The sequence below is a fragment of the Furipterus horrens genome, unplaced genomic scaffold, assembly GCF_987537825.1.
Source record: "Furipterus horrens unplaced genomic scaffold, mFurHor1.1.pri manual_scaffold_4, whole genome shotgun sequence".
Taxonomy (NCBI): domain Eukaryota; kingdom Metazoa; phylum Chordata; class Mammalia; order Chiroptera; family Furipteridae; genus Furipterus; species Furipterus horrens.
In genome coordinates, this window is record NW_028327174.1 from 120,334,913 (window position 1) to 120,340,912 (window position 6,000).

The window sequence follows — 6,000 nt, forward strand, 5'->3', positions numbered from 1 at the left end:
AGATAGAAACCCTGCTGCTTTTCACAGTTGGTGTTATATGTGTAAGAACAGAGTTGCTCAGATGATCATTAAGATTCAGTGAGCTGCGGAGCAGAGGTTTATTGGGAGAATCAGCAATTGGGGAGACCTGCCACAGGTGGTCAGGACTCCGCCGTTCTAGGGGAGAAAGGGGTTTCTTTTATAGGGGGAGAGTACAGAGGGGAATTTTTTTGTGATCCTTGTCAGAGGTCTGACCTTCTGGAAGCTGTGGGTTCAACAGGCTGATCAAAATAAGATGTGGTTTCAGCTTGATACATCCTGTCATCTCACAGGCAGCTGCAAGTAGGGTAAGGGGTCACGAAGTCTGAGGACTGGAGATGTCAGTATGGGTTCTTTCTTGGCTATGGTGCTGTAGGCTGGGGAGCTCATCTTGGGATTTAGACCCTACACTTCTCAGGGAGAACCTGCCGACCACTGACTTACCCCTCTGGACCTTTAGCTGCTGCTTGAGGGAGCCCAGCCAGCCCTCTTGCACCTCCTCTGCACTCCCTACCATTCTCGTTGTTGTGAAATTGTTTAATCTGTCTGTCCTTGGTTATAAAGCTTTTTCTCTCCAGATACTGTTCATTTTGATATTCATTTCTGTACAATTTAGTTGTAATTACAGATTAGTTCTGGGATTAGGTTAGTGTAGCTTCTTCTTACTCCTCCACCATCTTGGATCTCCTATATTTGTTTTCCCATGTGGGCTGGACCACGTGCTTTCTCAGTCCAAACTTCCATGCATTCCAGGATGGTCATTTTCTCCCAACCAATCCCTTCTTTTCCTCAGGCTAGACTGAAAGATGACTTCAATACAGCACCTCCACTTGCTGCCATTCTGACCTGTTTGGTGCATGTGCCTGCCTTACCCTGGTTCCACCCCCAATCAGGTATGGGAAGGGGGTAGGAGGGCTTACCTCCCATCCATCTGTCTTGAAACCAGAAAAACCAGAGTTTATGTTGCTTGTCACCTACCAGACCCAATAAGCAGAGATAAGAATTGTATCTTTATGGACACTTTATTCAGATGGCTGGTGATCTGAGAACATTGCAAGTTATGTACCCTAATAGACTGCCTTACATTTTCTTTCAATCCAGCCTTTTTTATAAGGAGAAAAAAGTATAGATAAGGGATTTGAAATTCAGGAAAGAGGTTAATCAGATAAAATATGCAGTCCAGCAATTTCTCTAACATCTTTTCATCTGTTGACCAGTGATTTTTTAAAAAAAATCTGGGTCCTGTTTCCCAAGTCCTGGGTGATTTTCTTTATCTGTGTCCTGGGAGGCAGGATGCCTCTCTCTGAAACACAATGACTCAGATACCATCTTGATTGCTTATGATGTCTTTGGAGCACAAAGTTTGACTTGCTTGTGGTTTCCTGGAGTCAGAGTGTGCCATACCTTCAGTTCTGAAACAATAGCTTTTTCATGCATTAACTACTAAGCTTATTAACTATTACTTAAAGCTAAAATTTTCCAACTCTTGAGTTCCCCCATCAGTCTCCTAGCCATGCACATGTTCAATGCAATGTTTCCTCCTGTTACCATCTTGCTCAAGAGCTGGGGATCTGCCCACCAGGCTATCGGTGTCAACACTACCAGCTTCACTTTAACCCTGTATGACACCAGAATCCACAGTATCTCCTTGTTGGCACCATTTTTCATGATGGTACTGGAAGCCAAGTTGGAGTCTTCATGCTTGAGCTTCCCACCTTGGGCAAGACCACACTTGTGCTTTTCACTGCACAGCAAGGTTGTAGTGTACACTTTGCCAAACATGGAACTGGGCAATACCTCATCATCTTGTATGATCGGAGTCATAATGTGAGAAATGTTCACAATAAAACACCCAGACACAGGACTCGAGCAGTAACTGAGGCAGTTGTTTATTTACAGATCTGGAGCTCTTGGCACAGCCTAAAAGCCAAATCAAGGTGTGTGTCGAAAAGATGGAGCTGGCTGTTTTTATCCTAATGCAAGTAAAGCCACCCCCCTTCCTCTTTCCCTCCTTCTCCTTCTCCATTTCTCCATGCTGGATACTCCAGAGTTACAATCTAACACGGTTAACTAAATTAACTGAGGGTGATAATTAACTGAGGAGGATCTGGTTATAGGTCTGTCTCCAGTTCTTCTTTGAAATTTCCCTATCTTGTTTGCTGGACTCTCTAGCTACATTTTCCCATTTCCCAAAATTTGGTGATGAATATTTCCCCCACTTTGATCTCAGATATGCTTTGTTCTCAGAATCATTTGTGCTGAGCTGCGAAATGCCCCTTTTCTGATTTGTAAATATGCTAATACTGTTAACTGGCTCAGAGACCCTCTAATTACATTTGTTCTTTGCTGCTAATTATTTTCTACTGGTTTGGGAGTCATCAGTTTTCTTGCCCCTTACAATTCCCCTGGTCTCTTTTGGGAAACAGACTATTCAAACCATTTTATTTATTCCTTCAAACCTAAGAAGGATTTCTTGACTTTCTTTTTTATAGCAAGGATTCCCTTCGGCTTCTAGGAGGAGGAAATTTTGAAAAATTGCTGGCATCTGTTTAGTTAGTGCAGTCTCAATTAGTCTCTGAACTAAACCTCTGATGCAGGGAATAATACAATATCCTAAAGCTTTTAGGATGCCTGCTACCACTATGAGGGATACAAGAACTGATAGGATCTTTCCTTTTTAATTGCCAAACCAATTTTCTAACTGTCTTGTTACAGGATTGTCAATGCCTGAGTTTTCCACTAGTTTATTTTCTAGAATAGTCAGTCCCTGCAGAGCCTTAGTGATAGTTTTATTATGGATAAAGGTGCAACACTGCCCCTTAAGCATTATACATACACCTTCTTTTTTTGCTAACATTATATCAAGTGCCAACCTATTCTCTCAGGCCAGTTAACTGGTGGCATCTAATTGTTGAGCTATTTTTTAAATAGCATTCCTAGTATAATTGATAAACCTTTGCTGGTTATAATAAATATAATTTATCCAATCAATATTTTTATTAATAGTTGACCACCAGAAGAGCACTGACTCAAACACTGCTATTTGATTTTTAGCTTTAAATTTATCTGGAGCTTCTCTAGAAACCCTAATGACATTGATGTAGATGTGAAGATTGAATGATTAATTAGGTGTTGTTGATCTCTTTTGTCACTATTTTATAGTTAAAATTCCTCCCATTTCCTTGGGGCCTTGGAAGAACTAAAGCTACCTGTATAACCAAGACACTAGCTACCAGCCATAGCTATGCAAAGGTACCCCAATAGCTGTCTTCTTCCCCTATGTCCCAACCACAGGCTCTGGGGAGCTCCTGGGGACTTTCCTCTGTAACAACTTCTCCTCTCAGACTGAGACTCTGAGACTCGGGTTTGTTATCCTCCATTGATTGCTCTGTGTGTGTGCATGTGTGTGTGAGAGAGATATTTCTCTTAGATTGTTAGAGTATAAGATATTAATGCATGTTGATGTTCTACTTTGATGAACTTGTATTCAATAAAAGCTGAGTAAATAGCATAGTTACTGTGTGTGACTCTTGTCTATTCCTTGGTGCTGGGCTGCTCAGTAGGCAGCTAGCTGAGCAGCTTCCCAGCTGACTTATAGGAAAGACTATATCATGAACAGAAGCTCATGACAAAAGGACAAAATGTTCAAAGGCCTTTGTTGGGCTCTGAACTGGGACTGGAGGTCACATGAGGTGGGAGGAATGTATGAAGCTGTTATACAGAAAATATAAGGCTCAGAGAGACAGCCCCTTATCCACAGTGGAAGAGAAGCATGAGCCTGGTTTCTCCTCCTAGTGGCCTGGCCACCAGCCAGAGCTTCTGAAGGGTGCAGGGCCTTGTCCTTCTACAATTCTGACTAATAATGTATTATAAGATTCCTGGGCCCTGTGTGAGGTAGAGTGCTTATGGACAAGGGTCCAGTTATAGGCAGAGAGGAAGGTCCCTTGGTACCCAGGTACTGTGTCTTATTGTTTGGGTCCAGGAACCATCTCTCCACATTCTGATTGTCTTCTCAGATAACCTCATGTTTCAGCTACCACAAGAAAATGGTGGCAGATACAATTTTATTGTCTCTGAGAACATTTTCTGTGTGACAGCAAAACTACTGTTTAAAAGGGTGACCAAGAGGTATACCAAAGAGGTTAAGTTATATTTGATTTTCACTTATTTCATAAATATTTCTATGCCAAATGCTGCATTAGGATTTTTTTATCTTCTTATGTTATCCACTTAGAACACATAGCTACTCAACAAGAGTTGTGAAAATTTCCAATGTTAATATTTTCGAGTATTTTGGAGCATCCTCCACATTGATGGCTGCATTCACATTACTAAAACAAGCTCTGGATGTGATTCCTTATCTCAGTAAGAACCTTCAACTGCAGATTGAACAGTCTATATGAGGTTCCTCTTGTTTGGGAAAAATAACACATAATAAGAATTTAGGTGTGGCCCTGGCTGGTGTGGCTCAGTGGATTGAGTATCGGCCTGTGAACCAAAATGTCACTGGTTTGATTCCTGGACAGGGCACATGCCTGGGTTGTGGGCCAGGTCCCTTGTGAGGGCATTCAAGAGGCAACTGATTGTTTCTCTCACACACTGATGTTTCTCTTTCTCTCTTTCTCCCTCCCTTCCCCTCTTTCTAAAAGTAAGTAAATAAAATCTTTTTTTAAATAAAAGAATTTAGGTGTGAATGTTGTTGGATTTTTTTTCTTTTAGCTCACCACTAAAATTTTTTAAATGTGATAGTGAAATTGGTTCTAAAAGTTGGAAAGTATGGAAACCATGGAGATGAACGATATAATGAGAAAACAGATGTATTGCTTAGAGATCACCTAATGCATCTAGTTGCTAACCTGAGGGGCTAAATTTGGAATGTGGGAACAAAGCCCACATATTAAAAAAAAGCTTGCTCCTTCTCTTGATGTGTGGGATGAAATTGGCCACCTGGAAATGAAATAAAGCAGAATTGCAAGTGTAGGTTAATTAGCAGGGTGTTCTGGTCTCTAGTCTACTGTTATCTTGGCACATCCCCTCTCTGGGCCTGAGTTTACTCAACTGTAATATGAGAGATATCTCAGCTCTTTTTTAAGCCTAAGAATACTCAAGACCTGGGGAATGTCTTTGTGGGACAATTTTTCTTGGAAGACAAATTGCCAAAATGGCTGAAAGCCACAGCCATTATGGATGTGGTATGAGGTAGTAGATGCTTTCCTTCCCACTTCCCATCCTAGTACCCTGAGTGTGGAAGGACCAGTCCCTAAGAAAGCAGAACCTGAGAACCCTCAAGAAGGTGAGGAGTGTGGCTTCCATAGATCCCAAAATTGCATTACTGCAAGTTTCTGTGTTCATGGCAAAGCATCCCAAAGTGAGTGCCTCACACAGGGCTGTCACGATGCTCAGAGATCCCATGGGGTGGGATTTAGGCTGGGAGGGTCTGGAAGGGGGGGCAGTCTGGAGAGAGGGTGTAGGAGCTCTGAGATTGCCTTCTGTATTGGTTCCATCAGATTGTTCCTGAGTTGTTTCTTTTATAATCGACTAGTCACAGTAAGAAAAGCACTTTCCTGAGTTCTGTGAGTCATGCTAGCAAATGATCAAACTTGAAAAGGCGGTTGTGGGAACCCCACAAATTTATAAATGGTTGGTCAGTACAGGTGGCAACCTGGAACTCAAGACTGGTGTCTGAGTTAGCACAGTCTTGTGGGGCTGAGCCCTTTTTACCTGTGGGGTCTGCACTAACTCCAGGACACCCAGTTGGTGTAAAGGAGTTGGAAAAGACACTCTGCATTTGATATCAGAAGCGTAAGATCCCCACAGATTTTCTCGACTTGTAAAAGGGTGAATGGACAGTTTGGGGGGGTCACTTCTCAAAGAACTTGAGTGTAGGCATGACCTGCACAACCCCTATATGTCAGACTCTCCAGTCCTCCATGGGTCCCTCTTTTCATCTTCTTTATTGTGCAGCCCAGAGCCTCTCAACAT